The sequence below is a fragment of the Ursus maritimus genome, unplaced genomic scaffold (genome assembly GCF_017311325.1).
Source record: "Ursus maritimus isolate PB19 unplaced genomic scaffold, ASM1731132v1 scaffold_25, whole genome shotgun sequence".
Taxonomy (NCBI): domain Eukaryota; kingdom Metazoa; phylum Chordata; class Mammalia; order Carnivora; family Ursidae; genus Ursus; species Ursus maritimus.
The window spans coordinates 26,739,363-26,764,305 of NW_024425008.1; the positions used below are offsets into that span (position 1 = coordinate 26,739,363).

The 24,943-nt window shown below is 36.3% G+C and overlaps 1 protein-coding gene across 11 annotated transcripts in view; it reads left to right on the forward strand.

Moving 5' to 3' along the window:
• The window catches only part of NUMB (NUMB endocytic adaptor protein), a 184,291-nt gene that overhangs the window by 81,666 nt on the left and 77,682 nt on the right, over positions 1 to 24,943 (forward strand). For 9 of the 11 annotated variants that reach the window (XM_040641678.1, XM_040641683.1, XM_008699974.2 and 6 more), the window contains one exon: positions 3,766 to 3,850. The exons of the other annotated variants lie outside the window; for them this stretch is intronic. The gene's annotated coding sequence lies outside the window, so the exon portion shown is untranslated. The remainder of the gene's footprint in view (positions 1 to 3,765; positions 3,851 to 24,943) is intronic. 11 annotated transcript variants of the gene reach the window in all.

The following is a 24,943-nucleotide window of genomic DNA, read 5'->3' on the forward strand; positions in this document are numbered from 1 at the left end:
CCTCTTGCAGCTTTTGATATGTGCAAAGGACCCAATGTTACTTTGTGACATTCCTACAAAAAATGCACCGCCTGAATTTAAACATGAGAGACCATCAGACAAAGGTAAATTGAAGGATGTTCTACAAAATAATTGGTCTGTATTCTTCAAAAATATTAGTCTTAAAAGATGTAGACTGAGGAACTGTTCCTTATGATAGGATTCTAAGGAGACATTACCACTAAATGCAGTGCATGATCCTGAATTGGATTTTGGACTGGGGAAAGCAATAGTTTTAAAGGACATTTTTAAGTCAGTTAGTGGTATTTGAATATGAACTCTATGTAACAGAAATTTTAACATTGATACAATACTGATTTGGTTAGCTGTACTGTAGTTATCTATCTGTCTTCCTAGGAAGATAATGGAGACATTGAGTGCTGAAATGGTACAATGTCTGCAACTTACTCACATGGTTCAGAAAAAAAGGTGTGAATGAGAGAATGACAAAGTAAATGGGGTAAAATGTAAATACTTGGTGGTATTTGCAAGTTATATAAGGATAAAAAAGTTACCTAAAAATTCATAAGTTACAGTCATCTTTTCATATATGGGAGTTGTGATGGAACAACTTGATTTTATCAGTTATTTATAGAATCATAAAAAAGTACAAAAATATTCTCATCACTTAGAGAAAGTAAAGTAGTGAAGGAAATGCTGATTAAATCGAAAAATTCCAAACTGTTAAGATACAGAGCAGAAGGACCTGAATTTTTGTTTGGAGTTCTGTCATGACCAAGTAACCTCATTGAGCACCTTGTTGTCCTATATTCATTTCCTTTGACATGTGTACAGTAGGTTTATTAAGGACTTCCTAAACATTTCCTATATAACTAATAAACTTCTGTAAGAAGGGTGCTTTATAAAAATCAGATTGCCATGTTCCAGACAAATATTTTAATGAATTTATTAAGAAAATTCGAAGGCCATTTTTATAATTATTTTTTGAAAGTTTTTATCTAAATTCTGTTTAGTTAACATACAGTGTAATATTAGTTTGAGATGGACAATTTAGTGATTCACCAATTCACTTGGTGGTCAGCACAACAAGTATATTCTTTAATCCCCATCACCTGTTTAACCCATCTCCACGCACACCTCCCTTCCAGTAACCATCGGTTTTTTCTCTATAGTTAAGAGTCTGTTTCTTGTTTTGTGTGTGTGTCTCTCTCTCTTCTTTTCTGCCTTTGCTCATTTGTTTCTTAAATGCCACATATCATATGGTATTTGTCTTTCTCTCACTTATTTCACTTAGCATTATACTGTCCAGCTCCATCTGTGTTGTTGCAAATGGCAAGATTTCATTCTTTTTTATGGCTGAGTAATAGTTCACTATACATATGTACCACATCTTTATTTATTCATCAGTCGGTGGACACTTGGGCTGCTTCCATATCTTGGCTATTGTAAATAATGCCACTATAAACATAGGAGTGCATGTATTCCTTTGAATTAGTGTTTTTATATTCTTTAGGTAAATACCCAGTAGTGCAATTGCTGGATTGTAGGGTAGTTCTATTTTTTAACTTTTTTTTTTTTAAAGATTTTATTTATTTATTCGACAGAGATAGAGACAGCCAGCGAGAGAGGGAACACAAGCAGGGAGAGTGGGAGAAGAAGAAGCAGGCTCCCAGTGGAGGAGCCTGATGTGGGGCTCGATCCCATAACGCCAAGATCACGCCCTGAGCCGAAGGCAGACGCTTAACCGCTGTGCCACCCAGGCGCCCCTATTTTTTAACTTTTTGAGGAACCTACATACCGTTTTCCACAGTGGCTGCACCAGTTTGCATTTCCATCAACAGTGCACAAGTGTTCCTTTTTCTCCACATCCTCACCAACACCTCCTGTTTCGTATGTTGTTGATTTTAGCCATTCTGACAGGTGAGGTGATATCTCATTGTGATTTTGAGTTTCCCTGGGGATTAGTGATGATGAGCATCTTTTCATGTGTCTGTTGGCATTTTTGCAATTATTTGTTACGAGGGAATATTTTAGGGAGTGGAAGTTCTTTCTTTATTAAATCTTTGAGCTACAATGACACACAATCATTTTAATAATTTTTGTAAGTTATTTTAATACTTAATATAATTCTTATTAGACTGGTGACATTCATAAAAACTCACCTTGATAATAGTATCAATGAGCTTCTAACAAAATTATTCTATAGGGTTTATGTAAAATATTATTCCTGTCATTCCTTTAAAAAAAAGGTTTTTACCAAGGTTCTGAAAATTATGAGGCATATTCAAATACATTGCTTACAGTTTTTCTTTGTTCTAAAATTAGTGAAATAAAGATTATTTAAAGGTATTTTTTTTCATACTTTTCTGGATTTAAAAAAATTTGAGTATAGTTGAGATACAATGTTAAATTAGTTTCAGGTGTGCAGTATCGTGATTCAACAAGTTTATACATTATGCTGTGCTCACCACAAGTGTAACTACCATCACCATACAACACTACTATAGTACCATTGACTATATTCCTTATGCTATGCCTTTTAGTCCCATGATTTATTCATTCCATATTCAAAAGCCTGTATTTCCCACTCCCCTTCATCCATTTTGCCTAACTCCCTACCCTCCTCCTCTCTGGCAACCATCAGTTCTCTGTATTTATATATCTGATTCTATTTTTGTTTGTTCATTTGCTTTTAGATTACATGGAAATAAAATCATATAGTATTTGTTTTTCTTAGTCTGATTTATTTCACTTAGTATAATACCCTCTGGGTCCATCCGTGTTTTCTCAAATGGCACAATCTCATCCTTTTTTATGGCTGAATAGTGTTCTGTTTACATATATAGATACATAAACACACACACAACACCCCACATCTATCTTATCCATTCATCTATTGTTGGACACTTAGGTTGCTTCCATATCTTGGCTATTGTAAAAAATATTGCAGTAAACAGGACTGCAAATAAATAATAATAATAATAAATTGAAAATAAAAAAGGTTTTTGTAATACTAAAACTACCCCCTTCAAATAAACACCTAACCTTATAACAGATAGATAATATTATAGATAATTTATTGGTAAATGCAGATATTGATAGAAATGTGTTTATTAATTGTAAAATTATTTGATTGAGAGTCTAAAGTCAGCAATAGTGACAGTTTAACTTGTTTGACCAGTGAAATGATAATTAAAATGGAATAGTCCTTCCTTAGACGGTAACAATAGTTCTACCCTGCTTTGATGGCATGTCTCTTTCTTTTTTTTTTCCTTATAAAAATTCCTTCCTGTCATTACCAAGAATCACTCCTTGTTGACACAGCTCTTTATGTTTTGGGACCCTTGAATACTTACTACCAGTGTTAGAAAGGATATGTGTGGAATGGAATTTGTGGGAGTTGTCAGCAAACAACAATATCTGTTCTACTTGTCTCTTTCTTTGTGTGTATACAGTATTTTAAATTTTAAAGATTCAGTCATTTACCTCTTAGGCATTTGACTTGTATCTAAGGGAATTATTTGTTATGAATTAGAGGAGGTTGTGGTTCTACATTGGTGTGTGGATTTTATAGTTTCTGTGGTAACTTGGAGCAGTCATCTTTCTTATATCATTAGAATAAAGTCCTATTTTCTGGGGAGAATTGAGGACCTCCTCTTTGTATTTTGTGTACCTGTGTTTTGTTTGGAATTACTCTATCAGTGCAATGTAGCAGTAATTATGTTACAACAATTTTGTGAGATGTTTATTATTCTCATTTTACAGATGAGGAAACTGAGGCTTGGTGAAGTTACGAAACTTGTCCAAAGTCACACAGCTTGTAAAGGGCACAGCCAAGATTCAGAGCCAGGTCTGTCCAACTTCTTAATTATAGCCATGAAACTTTGAAATAGCTGTTAAGTATCAACCTATGATTAGTTGTATTGCTATTAATATTGCTTAACTGTTGTTTAACTGTTACTGATAATTTTTTTAATGGTGAATTTTTTGTCCATGATAATTTTATGTATCTTCTAAATATTGTGAAAAGAGGTGTAACATAGTAATTGAGGGTCTGGGCTCTGGAGACAGACTCCTGGGTATGAATCCCTAAGCTTTTCCACTTACTTGTGTGACATTGGGAAAGTGACTTAACTTTTTCTATACCTCAGTTTTCCTACCTATAAAATGGTGATAATAATAATATCCACCTGGTAAAGTTGTTGTGGAGATTAAATTCTTTAATATGTACAAAAGCACTTGTAACAGTGCCTGACACACAGTAAGCATTCAATGAATGTTAGCTACTAGTATTATCATCTCCTAGCAGCTAGTAAAACAAATGATCATTACTTCTAATTCTGTTAGGAAATTGAATAAGGAAAGTTTAAGCAGCAATATAAGATACCACAAAATTCACATAAACCAAAATTAAATTTGAATAAGTTAGACCTAAGGAAAATCATACATTTGATCAATTTCAGATCTGTGTTAGAGCAAACTGGGCAACTGCTTATGGACCTCACACATAGAAGTGTACTTTATGTATAAAGACCATACATATGTCCACTGTAGATACCCTTTGAACCCTGTGTGATCATTGTATTATGAATGTGTTTTGTCTGTTTTCCTCTTATAGATGCAATTTATATTCAGAATAAATGTTTACATTTTCAGGTGGCTTTTAAGGAGATATTTTGGCAGTGTTCACATATAATTATCAAGAACCAAAACCTTATGTGTTATGTAAAATGTTAGTAACATTTCATCACTTGCAGGAGTAGTTATCAGAACTTACATTGTGTTGAATGTGCACACTGATTGTTCTTTGAACCAATGGGGCCACAGTACATTCAGCTAGAACTCAGCCATGTACTGATCATATACTCTTCACTCATGCTTCTTTCTTGCAACCGTAAGAATTCTGAAGTGCCATATCCATTATTACTACAATTTAGTTAAAATATCTGTGATTAGTGACTAAGAAGTTTATACCAATTGCAAAAATAGCCATAAATGGTAGTAATTTGAGTCAAGTTATGCAAGTATTCCAAAGCTATAATTTTAAAATGGGACTTGCCTTGTAGGGCCCTGGGTAGCTCAGTCACTTAAGCATCTGACTTTGACTCAGGTCATGATCTCAGGGTCCTGGGATTGAGCCCCATGTTTGGCTCCCTGCTCAGCAGGGAGTCTGCTTGTCCCTCTCCCTCTGCTCCCCCCACCCCCAGCTTCTGCTCGCTCTCTCTCTCGCTCTCTCTCTTTCTCTCAAGTAAATAAATAAAATCTTTAAAAAATAAATGAATAAAATGGGACTTGCCTTGTATATGAGCCCAAGATCTCTGTAACTTTTTTTAAAAAAAGATCTTTGTAACTTTTAATGTACACATACATTTAATTCTCTTTATTTCATGATACTGAGTCTTCCTATCCTTGAACATGGTATGTCTTTGTAGTTATTTAAATACTTAAAAATATCTCTCAGTAAAGTCTTTTTCTTTTTCTCCATAAATCTCTCTCAGGTCTTCTCTTTGAATTATTAGATACCTTATTTTTGTTACTATTATAAATAGTATATTTTTCCTCTTTTGTTTTTCCTTTCCATTTCTTTTTGCTTATGTAAGCTTTTTTGGTATATGATATAGATCTATGTTCAGTCACCTTACTAAATTATTTTATTAAAATACTGTGAATGCAAACTGTGTCTTCCTTTCCAGGAGTTACATCTTTTCTTTTTCATTGTTGTGCTAATTAGGACTTCCAGTACAGTATTCAATACAAGTGTTAATAGTAGGCATTCTTATGTTGCACTTAATTTTTAAAAGCAAGTGCTTCTTATGTTTCACTATTAAGAATAGTGTTTGCTGTAGATTTTTGATAGATACTCTATAGGTTAAAGACATTTCTGTTGCTAGTTGGCTAAGATGTTCTTTTGTGAAGAATGAGTATTAAATTTTATCAGATACTTTTTCTGTATTTGTGAGAAGATCATATCAGTCTTTTTCCTTATTCTGTTAAGGTGGTGAATGACATTTATAGGTTTCCTAATGTTGAATTACCCTTGCATCGCTGGACTGAACCAAAATTAATATGATGGTCTTTTTTTTCATATACAAGTGGATTTAGTTTATTAGTATTTCATTTAGGATTTTGCATCTAAGTTCATGGGTGATAGTGGCCCATAATTTTATTTCTTATGTTATCTTTGTTTGGTTTTGGTACTCAGATTATACTAGCTTCAAAGAACGAGTTTGGAAACTATTCCTTTCTATCTCCTGCCTCCCCTAAGGGTTCATGTAAGACTAGAAAGATCTGTTTCTTGAAAGTTTGGTTGAACTTCTTTTCAGCTGTCTGGGCTTAGTATTTTGAGGGGAGTGTATGAGCTTAATATTTTTTGGGGAGGTATGTATTCAGTTTTCTAAATGGTTTTATTTAAAATTTCTGTTTGTAGTTAGGGCAGTTTTTAGAAAAAAATTTTCCTTTTTTAGGAATCCATTTTTTCTGGGTTTTTTAAGTATTTGGCATAAAGTTGTTCATTCTTATCTTTTAAATTTCTGCTTAGTATTTCTCTTTTTTATTCCTAATATTTTTTGTGGCTTTTGTTTTCCTTCATCAGTCTTATTAGAGGGTTTATGTATTTTCTTAGCTTTATCAAAAACCAGTGCTTGACTTCGATTTTCTCTATTATATGTTTTCTTTTTCATACATTTTTGGCCTTTCTCCTTTACACACTTTTTAAATGAAAAGCAGAGTGTAATATAGGGACATTAGGGTATCTCATATTTTCCAAGGACAGGATTTCACTAGGCTTTGAGAATAGCTGGACCCAGGGGTTTACAGTGCTACTAGGACCTTCTTTCTTTCTTCTTCCTTTCCTCTTGTTGTCAGCTGGCTTTTCTACTCTTCAGTCTATGTGGCAGAAAATGGTGATAATGAGCCTCTGAATTTGATGTCAGTTCCAACTTTGTGTGCTCTTGATTTTTCCAGGGATTTCAGATTTTTCCATCTGGATCACTTCTTTCTTTTTGGAGATTTTTTTTTCTTTAGAATTCTCAATGAGATTTTCTGTCGTAAACTCTCAGCTATTTTGTCTGAAATCTATATCACTTTTTTTGTCTGTATCACTTTTTTTGATAGATATTGCATTAGGTCTAAAATTATGGGCTGGCAGTATTTTTTGTAGTCATTGTAAAAGATAATTCTCTTACAGTTGGTTTCCATTGTTGCTATTGATAAATCAGCTGCCTAATAATTGTTTCCTTAAGTGAATGTGTCTTTTTTTTTTTTTAACCTCTTGCTGCTTTTGAACTCTTTATTTTTTGGCTTTCTGAATTTTCATATGCTGTACCTAGGTATAGATTTCTTTTTATTTATCCTCTGTGAGACTTTTACTGTGAATTGCTTATTTTCCCTGGAAAAAATACTTGTGGTTCTTCTTTGAGGTCCAAGAAGGAAACACATTGCTTCAAGAGGATATACCTTTAGTTTTTTTCCCCCGGATACCTCAAACTACTGCAATTTGGTGACTAAATTTATCCTTTGAGGTTTTGGACCACCCTAATGGGGTGACTTTGGATGGCAAATATGTGTGTGGGCTTGCTTGGCTTTACAACCTGTTAGGTATCCTTGTTCTCTTCTGCATCAGGAAGACAAATTTCCTTGTCCTTTGGTGATGAAGGGGTGGACCGGGTTTGCTTTTCCTGTTCACTCTTCCTGAGTGTGAAACTTTTGGATGGGGGCGGGTCCCAGCTTTATGGAGAAAGGGTCTCTTGTTAGATTTTCCGTTTGGGGTGGGTCTTAGTCTTTGATTTCTCTTCTCTCCCAAGAGATTATCAAAATTAAAGCTTAACTTGGTTTTTTAGGCAGATGTATACAAGATAAAAACTATTTCATTGTGCCACTTATCTCTTTGAGTTTCTGCTTTCTCATAGATTTTGGTCTGGTTATTTTATGATCTCACCAGCTCTTCAGTGCTTTTAATATTTTTTGAAATAAAATTTTACCCATCACTTTTAGCTATTTTCAGTGAGAGAATTAGGTGAATGATCTATCCTAATGTGCTACCGGAAGTGGAATTTTATTCAAATTTCTTTGGGTTTTCTTTTTTCTTTTTCTGATTCCTTCAGATAGATGCTTAACTCACCAGTTATTAGGCTTTTTTCTAACATAAGCATTTTTTAAAAAAGATTTTATTTATTTATTTGAGAGAGAGAGAGCAAGAGGGGGGAGGAGTAGAAAGAGAGGAATAAGCAGACTCTGCGCCGAGCTTGGAGCCTGATGCAGGGCTCGAGCCCATGACCTGAGATCATGACCTGAGCTGAAACCACGAGCCAGACACTCAATCGACTGAGCCACCAGATGCCCCTGTAATATAGGCATTTAAAGCTATACATTTATAAGTGTCTCATAAGGTTTGAAATGGAATATTTTCATCATTATTACTATTTTTAGAGGGGGAGGGGAAAAGGCAGAGGGGGAGATAGAGAGAGAGGGAGAAAGAGAAAGAGAGAAATTCCCAAGCAGGCTTCATGCTCAGCACAGAGTCTGATGCAGGGCTCTATCCCATGACCCCTAGATGGTGACCTGAGCTGAAATCAAGAGTTACACACTTAACTGACTGAGCCATCCAGGCGCCCCTAATTATTTTTAACTATATGTATTTAAGGTTTTTAATTTGCTATTATAATTTCCAATTATACTTTCTTAAGTCACAGCCTATGATCCACAAGTCAGTTAGGAGTTTTGAAATACGTGGATTTTAAAAGATTTATCTTTTTGTTATATTTAACACACCTTTCAAAAAACCCAGGATTTTCAGTTTGGATCACAAAGCAAGACTCAACTCTATGCTGTATATAAGAGATGTACAAAGTGATTTAGAAAAGTTAAAAATAAAGGGAAAAGCAAAAATAACGCAAGGCAAATGAAAACCAGTATTCCATATCATTGAGATTTTTTGAGATTCTTGGAAGACTGATTTTACATTAATAACTGGTCATTTTTTTTCCTTCTCTTCCTCCTCTTTTTCCTTCTCCTCTTCTCTCTTCTCTTCCTCCTCTTTTCCTTACACTTTAATATCTCTGAAACTGGGATCCATCTCTCATATTGGTATGCATCTTATTACTGGTGATATTTCACAATTAAGGAACAATTATTAATTAATTTTGGCAGCATTTTTTTTCTTAATGCAACATATCCTGCAATCTTTGGTATCTTAGTTTTGGTGAAATATACATTTTTATATCTATATCATGACTCTTCATCCCACCCCATCCCCTACTTGAAATGCTCCTCTTTTTTTTCTTTCCCATCCTATGCTTGTATCATTCAAGACCTTAAGGGTGGGGCACCTGGGTGGCTCAGCCTGTTAAGTATCTGCCTTCGGCTCAGGTCCTGATGGGATCAAGCCTCACATGAGGCTCTTTGCTCAGCAGGGAGCCTGCTTCTTCCTCTCCGTCTGCCACTCCCCTACCAGACTCCTGTTCTCACTCACTCTGCTCTCTCTTTCAAATAAATAAGTAAAAAATCTTAAAGCCTTTAAGAGTGGAAATAATCTTTAGTTTCTCATCCTGGTTCCTGTTGTTCCAGCACCTAGCATAATATGTTGTTGGACACAGGGTTTTATTTAATTAACAATTAAGGGAGGTGTGTACATATAATGAATCATAGCATGGACTGTGACATACTTATATTAGTGACCAATTTATTAGCATGTTGGTAAGAGGAGATAAATACCTACATTTTAGATAGAAAGAACAGAATCCGATGATTCCTACATTAAGCAAGTTAGAGAATTCATTGGATTGATGCTTAGTCATCTGGTGATGTTCAAGAGTTTAGCCAATGAAACAAAAAAAAAATTACAAAATATAAACAGCGTGAAGGAAATAAAAAGAGTAGTACAATACAGAATAATAGCGAGTGGTATTTAGAAAGAGGAGGAAAGAAGACTTCATCAAGGAGTAGGCATTTAGGTTGAGACTTGATATCTGAGTGAAAGACAGAAGTTGTTGAAGGGACTGAGAGAAAAGCCTTTCAGACAGAGGGAAATAGCAGGCCCAAAATGGGAAAGAGCTTTTAGTTAACTGAAAGGCTCATAGTTGCGGAGAGTGTCACCTCCAGGTAAGAGAGGCAAGCAGGAGCTGTACCTTAATATGCTAACATTTACTCCGCATTTGTGGTGTGCAGGGCACTGTTCCAAGCACTTTTTCTTGGACAATGTGAATTATTCTGCCATACTGACTTCTCAAATGCTGAGAGTTTGGATTTAATTTGAAGATGCTTTAGAAAGCCTTGCAATCATTATTCACTGCTATGATCCATTTTACATTTTTAAAGGTTACACTGGCTACTTTGTACACAGTTGATCAGAAGGAGGCTTATACTAGTCAGGTAAGAGGCAAAGTTTTAGACCGTGGTTCTGATGGTGGAGATAAAGAGCAGTGGACTGATTTAAGAGAATATTTTACAAGTCTTGTGTTAATGTCTTGGATAAGGGGAGAGGATTGTGAGGGAAATGAAAGAGTCAGATCCAGAGGGTTAAAGAATTGGAGAGATGATGTGTGTAGATAATATGTGAAGTTACTTGTCAGTTAAAGGGGAGCAGAGCTGTTTTTAACCTTCTTATTTCTGTAATTTTTCCAGTGACATTTCTGTCTCTCTCTTTTAAATTCTTGGAACCAAATATATTTTTATTCTAGTCTGCCTCTCCAGATTCCAGCACCTTTTTCTCATCCCACACTTAACAGATGCTTAGAGGAGGGAAGTCAGTGTAAAAGTAGGATAGCGTTCTCAGCAATTCTGCCCTTTTTCATCAGGATGTTCCTTGCTAAATCAGTCCTTGCTATATCAGGGGAAAACCATTTTGTTTTATAAGTAAAGGTTTAATTCTTGAAGGAACACCATCTTAAGTCAGTCATGTGTATTTGTATTGTGGGGATAAGGGTGATATTGTTATTATTGTTTTTTGGTCATATGTATTTTTATGTTAAGTCTTAACATGCTTTAAAAGGTAAAGGTGAGGGGCGCCTGGGTGGCGCAGTCTTTAAGCGTCTGCCTTTGGCTCAGGGCGTGATCCCAGTGTTATGGGATCGAGCCCCACATCAGGCTCCTCCGCTGGGAGCCTGCTTCTTCCTCTCCCACTCCCCCTGCTTGTGTTCCCTCTCTCGCTGGCTGTCTCTGTCAAATAAATAAATAAAATCTTTTAAAAAAATAATAAAATAAAATAAATAAAATAAAAGGTAAAGGTGAGTATAGCTGAATCACAAATTCAGTTCACCAATTGTTTTCTCAATTGAAAGGCAAGAGATCAACTAAAAGATAAAATTGGTTCTGTAACTAACTGAAACACAAAGTTCTCAGAAGAGATAGCTTTTTAAAAAATGTTTCTTAAATATTATTACAGGTTCAGATTTGAAACCACCTTTGACTGCAGTTTTAAGTAGACAGGTTCTTTCCTCATTTTGTGAAGCTCTAGTTTTCTCTCACTATCTTTCAGGAGTGAATAAAGCAGCCACATATCAAAACCAAAGAAAGAATTTTGTGGACAAGATAGTGGGAAGATTAGAATGAGGAAGGCAGAAACCAAAAATTAAAGTCAGGTGATAGATAAGGATAACGAAATACTGTTTAAATCCACGGTTCTTAAATTTGGGGTAGTTAGATTATCCTTTGAGATTCTGATGAAAGTGGAACAATCTGGCCCCAGAAAGTGCACAGACACATGCACATTCAGATTTGTACATAATCTTAGGGCATTGCTAAATCCGAAGAGCATGTAGGATGCATGATGCCCTGGTCAAGAACACATGGTCTAAATGGCAATCAGGGCTGGGAGTATGTGGCTGGAGAGTTTTGACTTTCAAACTGTGACAGTGTTCCCTTCTCAGATACCAATCTTTTGGACAGCCAAGATTAATTTGTTGTTTTTAAACCTCTGGTGTGACAGCTGATAAAGCAAAACAATTTTTAGTTTTAGCTATTGATAAATTAGAATAATTCGCTTTTAAAATTTTTTCTTTGACAATGCCATAGATGGCAGAGTTTTCTGAAATAAGGCAGTATTGTATTCAGGATACTCGAACATAAATAGCCTACTAAAAAAAGTTGAACTGGAGTATAAACAAATTTCAAATTCACCAACACCTCTGTATATATAGGAACTAAATGAATGTTTCTTTTGGGAAGTAGGTTTAAAAAAAAAACCCAGGGGCGCCTGGGTGGCACAGCGGTTAAGCGTCTGCCTTCGGCTCCGGGCGTGATCCCGGCGTTGTAGGATCGAGCCCCACGTCAGGCTCCTCCGCTGGGAGCCTGCTTCTTCCTCTCCCACTCCCCCTGCTTGTGTTCCCTCTCTCACTGGCTGTCTCTATCTCTGTCGAATAAATAAATAAAATCTTTAAAAAAAAAAAAAAAACAAACCCAAACCAGCCCTTAGTTCTTTCTACCTTTTCATGCATCTGTTTGTAAATAATTTTTTTTTTAAGATTTTATTTATTTATGTGACAAAGAGACAGCCAGTGAGAGAGGGAACACAAGCAGGGGGAGTGGGAGAGGAAGAAGCAGGCACCCAGCAGAGGAGCCCGATGTGGGACTTGATCCCCGACCGCCAGGATCACGCCCTGAGCCGAAGGCAGATGCTTAATGACTGCGCTACCCAGGCGCCCCCCGTTTGTAAATTAATTTCTATAACAAAATTGAACTTTTAAAATGAATTTTATTAATCCTGTAAGTTTAGTATTGGGCATCTTTACTTTAATGTTGGTGATGAAGCTGTACTTTGTTGCTGTTCATTTGGCTCAGTGTTTGAGTGGAACACTGAGCCAGCGATGTAACTTAATGGGTTATAGGTTTTTTCCTGTTAGGGAAATTATGCCAGTTAGACCAATATTTAATGTAATCCAGAATTCTTAGGATTCATTAATTGAGTAGGAGATTGACTAGATGACCTGCTGCTGAATCCTTTGGCCACGGAGTCTAGGAATCCTTACTTTTTTTTTTTTTTTATGAAATGAAAGGGATTTGGGGGCACCTGGGTGGTTCAGTTGGTTAAGCATCTGCCTTGGGCTCAGATCATGATCCTGGGGTCCTGGGATCGGGCCCCATGTTGGGCTCCCTGCTCAGTGGGGAGTCTGCTTCTCTCTCTCCCTCTCCCCTCTCCCCTGCTCATTCTCTGTCTTTCTCTCTGTCTCACTCTCTAGCTTGTGCTCTCTCTCTCAAACAAATAAAATCTTTAAAAAATTTTTTAAAAAGGATTTTTTCCTTCATTCTAAATGTCGTTTATAACTTGAAAGCATGTTACACATCATAAGAAATAGACATCAAAGAAGATTTTAAAAATGAAATACTTTATGCTTGTGGTATAGTATTCTACTTTAAGGTAATGGTGGTTTAATATGGTATTTTTAGCTTAAATTTTAGTGAGTGAACCAAAAAAATGTTTTTGGCAGATGGACAGTGCATTTTTTTTTTTATCATAACTTTCCCTGTAGAATTCTGGAACACAAATGTGAGGAATAATACAGTGGAAATGTATATATTCACATTCAACCATCTTTGTTCAAAGAATAGTAAAATAGTTAAAAGCAAATAAATTTAAATTTAAATTCGCTTTGCTATTCTACTCAGTGAGTTTCTTCTCTACAGCATTTTTGTGCCTCCCATAGTATGAGCATGCCATGTGGTTCTAGTGCTAGGTAGATGCTTTTCTCATGGCATAGCTCCTAAGCATAAGCCAGCTACTTCAACTGTGTTCAGTTGAAAATAGCAAACTGTTCCATACTAGAAAAAAGCCCTGGTTGTATTGGATTTATTGCAAGATAGTGTTATACTTTATGGATGATATAAGGTATTCCCAAGATAATTTTGAATTTATGTGATTTCTGCTTTTAGTGCTCTCTTTGGAATAATCCTGTGAGTTTAGAGTCTCCTGAAAAAAGAAGTTTAGCTAATCTAAGGAAATACATGAGTTTACTATATTTTTTTCAGGTGTTCAAAATGGTACCCATAGTTTTATATTTTAGTTTATATATTGTTACATTTGGAGCTAATTAATACTGTTGTAAAAATTAGAGTAATTTTACCATTTTGGCTAACTTTGTTCATTTGTTTGTTTTTCTTATAAGGAAACAATCTTAAATGTCCGGGTCAAGTTTCCTGAGTGTGTCTTTTACATCTCTTATGTATATCAAATTCGTGCTGTAGTTTTGGGTTGTTTTTTTCTTCATAGTAAAGTTTCTAAAGTGTACTCCTGTCTTTTCCACTCTTCCTTATAATTTATATATGAGAGGGACCTAAAGTTAGAGGTGTAGTTGTGACTATGGAACAAAGAAAAGCAAACAAATATAATTTAGGAGGGAAAAAAATCTAGAAATAAAAAGTTCCCATTTCTCTAAGAGTTCTAACTCTAAAGGCCATTCAGAAGCCTCTGGGGCATTCCAGATTTGGCTGGAGAGACTAAATATCAATGACTTTATTCTTTTTAATAAAAGTGAGACTTAACTTTTATAACTACATGTGATTTATCTTATTTTTTTTTTAAGATTTTTTAAATTTATTTGAGAGCGAGAGAATGCAAGTGCTGAGTGGAGCCCCAGTGTGGAGTTCGATTTCACAGCCCTGAGATCACGACCTGAGCTGAAACCAAGAGTCAGTTGCTTAACCAACTTTGCCACCCAGGCATCCCAGTGATTTGTTTTCTTACTCTTTGTTACATGTCTCTTAATTATGTGTATGTATGTATTTATATTTCTACACTTGCCACCTCTGTCCTCAGTTTCAGAAAGGATTTTACATGACTTGCTTTCCACCTCATTAAAATTATAAAATAGTTGATATATCCAAAAGAATATAATGTAGGGTATAGAGCATAATGGAATGAAAACTTGTGGATCTACTACTCAGTTTAAGAATTAGAACATTACCTAACATTTTCATTATAGGGATCCCAGAAAGAAAAGAGAGAGAAAGGGGGACAGAAAATTTATTTGAAGAAATAATAGCTGATGACTCCCCAAATCTGGGAAAGGAAACAGAAATCCAGATCCAGGAGTTACAGAGACCCCCAACAAAATCAATACAAGGAGGTCCACATCAAGACACTTAGTAATTAAAATGGCAAAAAGTAGTGTTAAGGAGAGAATTTTAAAAGCAGGAAGAGAAAACACAGCCATGTACAAGGGAAACCCTATAAGGCTCTCCAGTGATTTTTTATCAGAAACTATGCAGACCAGAAGAGAGTGGCATGATATATTTAATAAGTGCTGAGGGGAAAGAAAAAAACAGCCAATGGAACAGAATAGAGAACCTCAACTCTATGGTCAGCTAATCTTCAACAAAGCAGGAAAGAATATCCAATGGAAAAAGGACAGTCTCTTCAACAAATGTGTTGGGAAAATTGGACAGCCACATGTAGAAGAATGAAACTGGACCATACAAATGGCCAACAGAGACATGAAAAAATCTTCAGTATCACTTGGCATCAGGGAAATACAAATCAAACCACAGTGAGATACCACCTCACACGAGTCAGAATGACTAAAATTAACAATTCAGGAAACTACAAATGTTGGCGAAGATGTGGAGAAAGGGGAACCCTCTTATGCTGTTTGTGGGAATGCAAACTGGTTCAGCTACTCTGGAAAACAGTATGAAGGCTCCTCAAGTTAAAAATAGAGCTACCCTATGAACCAGCAATTACACTACTAGGTTTTTACCCCAAAGATACAAATGTAATGATCCAAAGGGGCACATGCACCCCAATGTTTATAGCAGCAGTGTCCACAGTAGCCAAACAATGGAAAGACCCAAGATATCCATCGACAGATGAATGGATAAAGAAGATGTGGTGTATATATATACAAGTGAAACAAGTCAATCAGAGAAAGACAACTGTATGGTTTCACTCACATGTGAAATGTAAGAAACAGTGCAGAAGATCATAGGGGAAGGGAGGGAACTGAATGGGAAGTCAACAGAGAGGGAGACAAATCATGAGAGATTCTTAACTGTAGGAAACAAACAGGGCTGTTGGAGTGGATGTGAGCCGGGGGATGGGGTAGTTGGGTGTGATGGGTGTTAAGGAGAGCACATGATGTGATGAGCACTGGGTTTTACACGCAATTGATGAATTATTGAAGTCTGCATCTGAAACTAATGATTTATTATATGGTGGCTAATTTAATTTAAATTTAAAAAAGAGGGAAAAAAAATAGCCAAGAGTACTCTTTCTAGCAAGGCTATCATTCAGAACAGAAAGAGAGTTTCCCAAACAAAAGTTAAAGGAATCCATGATCACTAAACCAGCCCTACAAGAAATATTAAATGGGAGTCTTTGAGTGGGAAGGAAAGACCATAAGCAGGAGTAAGAAAAGTAGGAAGCACCAAAGCAGTGAAATTAAGTATATCTATAACAATCAGTCATGGGATTCACAAAATAAAAGGATATAAAGTATGACACCATATACCTAAAACATGGTGGGGGTGGGTAGTAAAGAATAGGTTTAAACTTAAGTGACCATCAACTTAACATAGACTGCTATGTGCCTAAGAGGTTATATACAAACCTAATGGTAACAAATCAAAAACCAGTAATAAATATATGAAAAATAAAGAGAAAGGAATCCAAGTATATGGCTAAAGAAAGCCAGTGAGAGCAAGAGAAGAAAGGAACAGAGAAGAACTACAAAAGCAACCATAAATAAGTAATAAAATGGCAATAAGTATATACCTGTCAATAATTACTTTGAATGTAAATGGACTAAACACTCAAAAGACATAGGGTGACAGAATGCATAAAAAAGTAAGACCCATTTATATGCTGCCTGTAAGAGACTCATTTCAGACCTAAAGACATGTGCAAATTTTTTTTTAAGACTTTATTTATTTGACAGAGATAGAGACAGCCAGTGAGAGAGGGAACACAAGCAGGGGGAGTGGGAGAGGAAGAAGCAGGCTCCCAGCGGAGGAGCCTGATGTGGGGCTCGATCCCATAACGCCGGGATCACGCCCTGAGCCGAAGGCAGACGCTTAACCGCTGTGCCACCCAGGCGCCCCAAGACATGTGCAAATTGAAAGGGAAGGGATGGGAAAGCATTTATCATGAAAATGGAGGTGAAAAGAAAGCCAGGGTAACAATACTTACGTTGGACAAAATAGACTTTAAAACAAAGAATGTAACAAGAGACAAGGACACTACATAATCATAAAGGGTATAATCCAACAAGAAGTTATAACAAATGTAAGTATTTATGATGAGAGCGCTCAAATACGTAAAGCAACTAATAACAAATATAAAGGAAGTAATTAATAGTAATACAATAATAGTAGGGGACTTTTAACACCCCACTTACATCAATGGATAGAGCATCCAAACAGAAAATCAATACAGTGACTTTGAATGACACATTGGACCAGATGGAACTGACAGATATATTCAGAACATTCTATCCTAAAAGAACAGAATACACATTCTTTTGAAGTACACATGGAACATTTTCTAGAATATATGACATATTAGCCCACAAAACAAGTCTCAACAAATTTAAAAAGCTGAAGTCATACCATGCATCTTTTCTGACCACAGTACTATGAAACTAGAAATCAATCACACACACACACACACACACACACACACACACACACACAGTTCTGGAAAAATATACAGATACATGGAGTTTAAATAACGTGCTACTAAAAACACAGAATGAGTCAACCAAGAAGTCAAATAGGAAATAAAAAAATACATGGAGACAAATCAAAAACACAGTGGTCCAAAATCTTTGCAATGCAGCAAAAGCTGTTTTAAGAGGGAAGTTTATAGCAATATAGGCCTACCTCAAGAAGCAAAAAAATCTCAAACAACCTAACCTTACACCTTAAAGAGCTAGAAAAAGAACAAATGAAACTCGAAACCAGTAGAAGGAAGGAAATAATAAAGATTAGAGCAAAAATGAGCGAAATAGAAGCTAAAACAACAACAACAAAACAAAAAAACAGATCAATGAAACCAGGAGCTGGTTCTTCAAAAAGATCAACAAAATTGATAAACCTTCAGCCAGACTCATCAAAAGAAAGGGGGGGGGGACTTAAAATCAGAAATGAAAGAGGAGAAATAACAATAACAGAAATATGCAGGACTACAAGAGAATATTATGAAAAATTATATGCAAACAAATTGGACAACCTAAGAAGAAATGGATAAATTCCTAGATACATATAACCTCTCAATACTAAATCAGGAAGAAATAGAAAGTTTACACAGAACAATTACCAGCAATGAAATTGAATCAGTAATAAAATACTCCCAAGAAAAAAAAAGTCCAGGACCAGAAAACTTCATAGGTGAATTCTACCAAACAGTTAAGGAAGAGTTAATACCTACTCTTCTCAAACTATTCCACAACACAGAAGAGGAGGGAAAGCTTCCAAATTCATTCTGAGAAGCCAGCATTACTCTGATACCAAAACCAGATAAAGACACTACAAAAAAAAGAGAACTACAGGCCAATATCTCTCATGAACATAGATGGAATAATCGTCAACAAAATATTAGCAAATGCAACAATACATGAAAAAATTATTCATCAAGATCAAGTGGGATTTATTCCTGGGGTGTAAGGGTGCTTCAGTATTCACAAATCAATCAACATGATACATCACATCAACAAGAGAAAGGATAATCATTTGAGCAGATGCAGAAAAAGCATCTGACAAAGCACAACATCCATTCATGATAAAAACCCTCAACAAAGCAGGTTTAGAGGGAACATACTTCAGCATATAAGAGGCCCTATGTGGAAAAACCCAGAGCTGGCATCAGACTCAATGGTGAAAAACTGAGAGCTTTTCCCTTAAGATCAAGAACAAGACAAGGATGTCCACTCTCACCACTTTTATTCAACATGGTATTGGAAGTCCTAGCCACAGCAGTGAGACAAGAAGAAGAAATAAAAGGCATCCAGTTTGGTAAGGAAGAAGTAAAACTTTCACTCTTTGCAGATGACATGATTCTATATATAGAAACCCCTAAGGATTCCACCAAAAAACTACTAGAACTGATAAATGAATTCAGTGAGGTCATGGGATAGAAAATCACTATACAGAAGTCCTTTGCATTTGTATACACTAATAATGAAGCAGCAGAAAGAGAAGTTAAGAAAACAGTCCCATTTAAAATTATACCAATAATAATAAAATACCTAGGAATAAACTTAACCGAGGAGGTGAAAGACTGGTACTCTGAAAACTATAATATACTGATGAAAGAAACTGAAGATGACACAACGCAATGGAAAAGATATTCCATGCTCATGGATTAGAAGAACAAATAGTGTTAAAATGGCCATACTACCCAAAGCAACCTACAGATTTGATGCAATCCCTATCAAAGTACCAACAGCGTTTTTCACAGAGCTAGAACAAATAATCCTAAAATTTGTATGGAAACTGCAGAAGACCCCGAATAACCAAAGCAGTCTTGAAGGGGAGGAACAAAACTGGAGGTATCACAAACCCAGATTTCAAGATATGCTACAAAGCTGTAGTAATCAAAATGGTATTGTCTGGCACAAAAATAGACACATAGATCAATGGAACAGAAGAGAAAACTCATGGGGAGCCTGGGTGACTCAGTCGGTTGAGTGTCTGACTCTTGATATAGGCTCAGGTCATGATCCTCAGGGTCCTGGGATTGAGCCCTGTGTCGGACTCTGTGCTCAATAGGGAGTCTGCTTGAGGATTCTCTCCTTCTCCCTCTGCCCCTCTTCCTGCTTGGTGTGCACGCACACACTCTCACACTCTCTCTCAAATAAATAAATCTTAAAAAAAAAAAACTTTATATACCACTCAACACCCAAATAAACAAATAATCCAATGGGCAGAAGACATGAACAGACATTTCTCCAACGAAGATACACAGATGGCCAACAGATACAGAAAAGGATGATCAATATCACTCATCATGAGGGAAATACAAATCAAAATCACAAATGAGAGATAACATCACACTTGTCAGTCTGGCTAAAAACAACACAAGGAACAATAGGTGTTGGCAAGGATGTGGAGAAAGGGGAACCCTCTTGCAGTGTTGGTGGGAATGCAAACTGGTGCGGCCACTTTGGAAAACAGTATGAAGTTCCTCAGAAAGTTAAAAATAGAATTACCCTGTGATCCAACAATTGGACTATTAGGTATTTACTATCCAAAGAATACAAAAACACTAATGCAGAGGGATACATGCAGCCCTATCTTTATTGCAGCATTATCTACAATATTCAGATAATGGAAGCAGCCCAAGTGTCCATCAGTAGATGAATGGATAAAGAAGATGGAGTGTTTTCTATAATGGAATATTACTCAGGGAAACAAATGGAATCTTGCCATTTGCAACAACATGGGTGGATCTAGAGGGTATAATGCTAAGTGCAATAAGTCTGTCAGAGAAAGACAAATACCATATGATCTCACTCATGGAATTTAAGAAACAAAAGAAATGAACATATTAAAAAGGAGACAAACAGGGGCGCCTGGGTGGCGCAGTCGTTAAGCGTCTGCCTTCGGCTCAGGGCGTTATCCTGGCGTTCCAGGATCGAGCCCCACGTCAGGCTCCTCCGCTGGGAGCCTGCTTCTTCCTCTCCCACTCCCCCTGCTTGTGTTCCCTCTCTCACTGGCTGTCTCTCTCTCTCTGTCAAATGAATAAATAAAATCTTAAAAAAAAAAAAGACAAAAATAATAGATTAACTATAGAGATCAAGCTGATGGTTACCAGAGGGAAGGTAGGTGGGGGGATGGGTGAAATAGGAGAAGGGGATTAAGGGTATACTTATCATGAAAGGGGTGCCTGGGTGGCTCAGTCGTTAAGCATCTGCCTTCGGCTCAGGGTATGATCCCAGAGTCCTGGGATCGAGCCCCACATCGGGCTCCCTGCTCCGCTGGGAGCCTGCTTCTTCCTCTCCCGCTCCCCCTGCTTGTGTTCCCTCTCTCGCTGGCTGTCTCTCTCTCTCTGTCAAGTAGATAAATAAAATCCTTAAAAAAAAAAAAAAGTATACTTATCATGATAAGCACTGAGTATTGTATAGAATTGTCAAATCACTATATTGTACACCAGAAACTCATACAATACTGTATGTTAACTGTACTGGAATTAAAATTTTAAAAAAAGGATTAGAACATTATTGAAACTTTGAACTCCCCTTGTGAACCTTTCCCAGTTATGTCCCCCTTTCTTTTCCCTCAGTAACGTTGCCCTTAATTGTTTTTGTATTTTCTTTATAGTTTTGGTAATTATGTATGTATCCCTAGATGTTGTTTAGTTTTGCATATTTTTGAGAGGCAGTGTAATGTCGGGTCTAAGCGCACAGATTCTTATGACAGGTGGTTATGCCACCATGTGATTAAAGCATGTTACTTCTCCATGCCTGTTTCTTCATGTATGAAATAGAGATTAAAAATAGAATTTACTTGGGGCATCTGGGTGGCTCAGTTGGTTGAGTGTCCTACTCTTGATTTTGGCTCAGGTCATGATCTCAGGATTGTAGGATCCAACCCCATGTCGGGCTCTGTGCTCAGCACGGAGTCTGCTTATTCCTCAACCTCCCCCTCTGCCTCTCCCATCTCTTGCTTTCTCTCTATATATATCTATCTAAAATAAATAAATAAATAAAATTCGAAAAAAAAAAGTTTTTACCTGATAGGGCTGTTATAAGGATTAAATGAGTCATCACGTGCAAAGTGCGTAATATTTACGCAGGCAGTATTTTCTGAATGTTAGTTAATGTCTGTATAAAGGAATCATAACATAAGCAATTTGCTTCCCTCGTTCTTCAACATTGTGAGGTTCTTCCATGTTTTAGGCTATAAATAATTCATTTTTACTTCCTTTTTTCTTGATCAATTTATTTTTTTTATTTTTTTAAGAAGATTTTATTTATTTGACACAGAGAGAGAGACAGAGAGGGAGCACAGGCAGGGGGAGGGCAGAGAGAGAGGGGGAACAGACTCCCTGATGAGCAGGGAGCCCAACTCAGGGTTCAGTCCCAGGACCCTGGGATCATGAACTGAGCCGAAGGCAGACGTTTAACTGACTGAGCCACCCAGGTGCCCCTGAGATTTATTTTTTATTAAGGTGTCATTTTTACTTCTAGGTAGTATTCCAGTGTGTGAATGTTCTGTATTTCTTCCCTGAATGGATGATTAGATTCTAGTGTTACTGTTCTTTAACTGTTACTAACCACAAATAATGCTACACAGACATTATGTTGTACACCTTTTTGTACACATGAATAAGAGTTTCTCAGGGATGTATACCTAGAAGTGGAATTGCTGAGTTGTAAGGGTACGTGTGTCTTCAACTTTCCTACACAATGCCAAATTACTTTTCAAAATGGTTGCACCGATTTATGCTCCTATTAAGGGAATAAGAATGAGTGGCTGTTGCCCCATATCTTATTGTTTGATCTTTAATATTTGCTAAACTGATAGAGGTAAAATGACATAGGGTGTTTTGATTGGCATGTTCGTGATTACTACTGAGGTTGAGCATTTTCTTCATGTATTCATTGGTCATTTCTGTAACTTTGTAAAATACTTACAGTGTATTTTGCTCATTTTCCATTGATACTCCATTTTAAACTGATAATTTGATTGGCTTATTATTTTTTAGAAGTCTTTAAATATTAGGATACTAGTATTTTGTTTATATATGGCATATATTCTCCTAATTTGTGGCATGTCTTTCATTTTCAGATGGGTGATCTTTTGCAAACATTTATAGATTAGAGGAAATTCTTTTGTTAGGTTAGTGCCTTGTTTGGGGGTATATGTATAAAATATAGTTCCCAGAATCTTACTGTGTAGTTCATTCCAATGTAAATAACCGCTATAGAAAAACTCTTGCATTGTTATAGAGTTAGTAGTCAATAGCTCTTATTAAAACTTTTTTTATATTAAAAATAATCCAACTTTATAACTGCGAAGCCAACTACATATACCGTATTGATAAGCCATTGTTAGAAATCATACCTTTTGTGCCATTAATTCTTGGTCTTTTTAGTTTTATTACGTTTTCCCAATAGATAGGGCCATTTCCAGCTTGTAGCTCACCATGTGAAACAATTATTGTTCTTTATTCTATATTAGAGAATTTTGTTTGTTTTAAGACATAATAGTGGTATACCTTATGTGACTGAACTGGCCATAGAAGATGATTCTTTTAGGAATTTTAACCTCCTTCGTTGTTGAGTATAACAAGTCAGATGAACCTTTGCTTACCAGTTAAATTTTTCTTACAGAGAATCAATTTAGAAAGCTTTCCTTCATTTGGAGTTTTATTTTGCCATTTTCTATTTGTGATGTTTTATAGGGAGCATTTAGGAGCTGACCTTGTAATTAATGCCTCTTCCCTTTAATGCGGGCTTCCCATGGTTAGGGACAGTTATTTCTTTTTTCTTTCTTTCTTTTTTTTTTCAAGTGGGCCCCATGCTTGCGGCTTGAACTCACAACCCTAAGATCAAGACCTGAGGTGAGATCAGGAGTTGGACGCTTAACCAACTGAGCCACCCAGGTGCCCCCGGGACAGTTATCTCTTAACAATCTGTAAGCTTGCACATGAAACTCCTACTGTAGTACCATTCACACAATGGATGCCTGATATTTATTATCTCTTCTTGTTCTTTGTTCTTTCCTATGTAGAGGAAATTACTGTATGTGCATGTAATTCTTCATATACTCTATACATAGACAGTGTTGAAGAAATTTATTTTGTCAAGCGTGAGGTTAATTACCATGAAAAGTATGACAGTTAAGCTGATTTTTTGATCATTATAGATAAGACTTCCTATTTGAAACAGTTGAGCTGTTACTTTGTTTTAGAAAATCGTCTTTAATTTCAGCATTAATAATGGAATCTCATACACCTCTCGCCCATTGAAATAGTCTCAATGTGATTTCAACAGGTTGTATCAGTGAGTAGTGCATTTTCTAGAGCTGTTACGGAAAAAAGTTTCAGGAGCTCTTCTATTAACCATCTGAATCCAATTCACCATCATGTATAGAATTACTTAATAGCAGCCTCCTAATTGTCTCTCTGCCTTCATTCTTGTTCTTGTCAATCCATTCTTCTTTTTCATTTTTTAAGTGAACAGTTCAGTGGTATTTAGCACATTCACAAGGTTGTACAACCACCACCTCTATCTTGTTCCAAAACACTTTTTATTCAAGTATAATTAGCATACGGTGTTAGATTAGTTTCAGGTGTACAGTATTCTGACTCAACAATTCCATACAGTACTCATTGCTCATTATGATAAGTATGCTTTTTTTTTTTAAGATTTATTTATTTATTTTAGAGAGAGAAAGGGAGAGGGAGAGAATCCCAAGCAAACTCCACACTGAGTGCAGAGTCCGAGGCGGGGCTCAGTCCCAGCACCCCGAGACCGTGAGCTGAGCTGAGTCCAAGAGTTGGATGTTCTGCCGACTGAGGCACCCCATGATAAGTGTACTCTTAATCCCTTTATCTGTTTCACCCATCCCCCCACCATTTCCCCTCTGGCAGCCAGCGGTTTATTTTCTGTATTTAAGAGTCTGGGTTTTTTTGTTTGTTGTCTTTTTTCTTTGTTCGCTTGTTTTATTTCTTAAATTCCACATATGAGTGAGATCATATGGTATTTGTGTATCTCTAACTGACTTACTTCACTTAGCTTTATATCCTCTACGGCCCATGTTGTTGCAAAGGGTAAGCTCTCATTCTTTTTTATGGCTGAGTAGTATTCCATTGTATAAATATACCACATCTTTATCCAGTCATCTATTCATGGACACTTGGGTTGCTTTCCTATCTTGGCTGTTGTAAATAATGCTACAGTAAACATAAGGGTGCATATATCTTTTTTGAATTAGTATTTTTGTTTTTTGGGGGGTAAATACCCAGTAGTGGAATTACTAGATCATATGGTAATTCTGTTTTTAACTTTTTAAG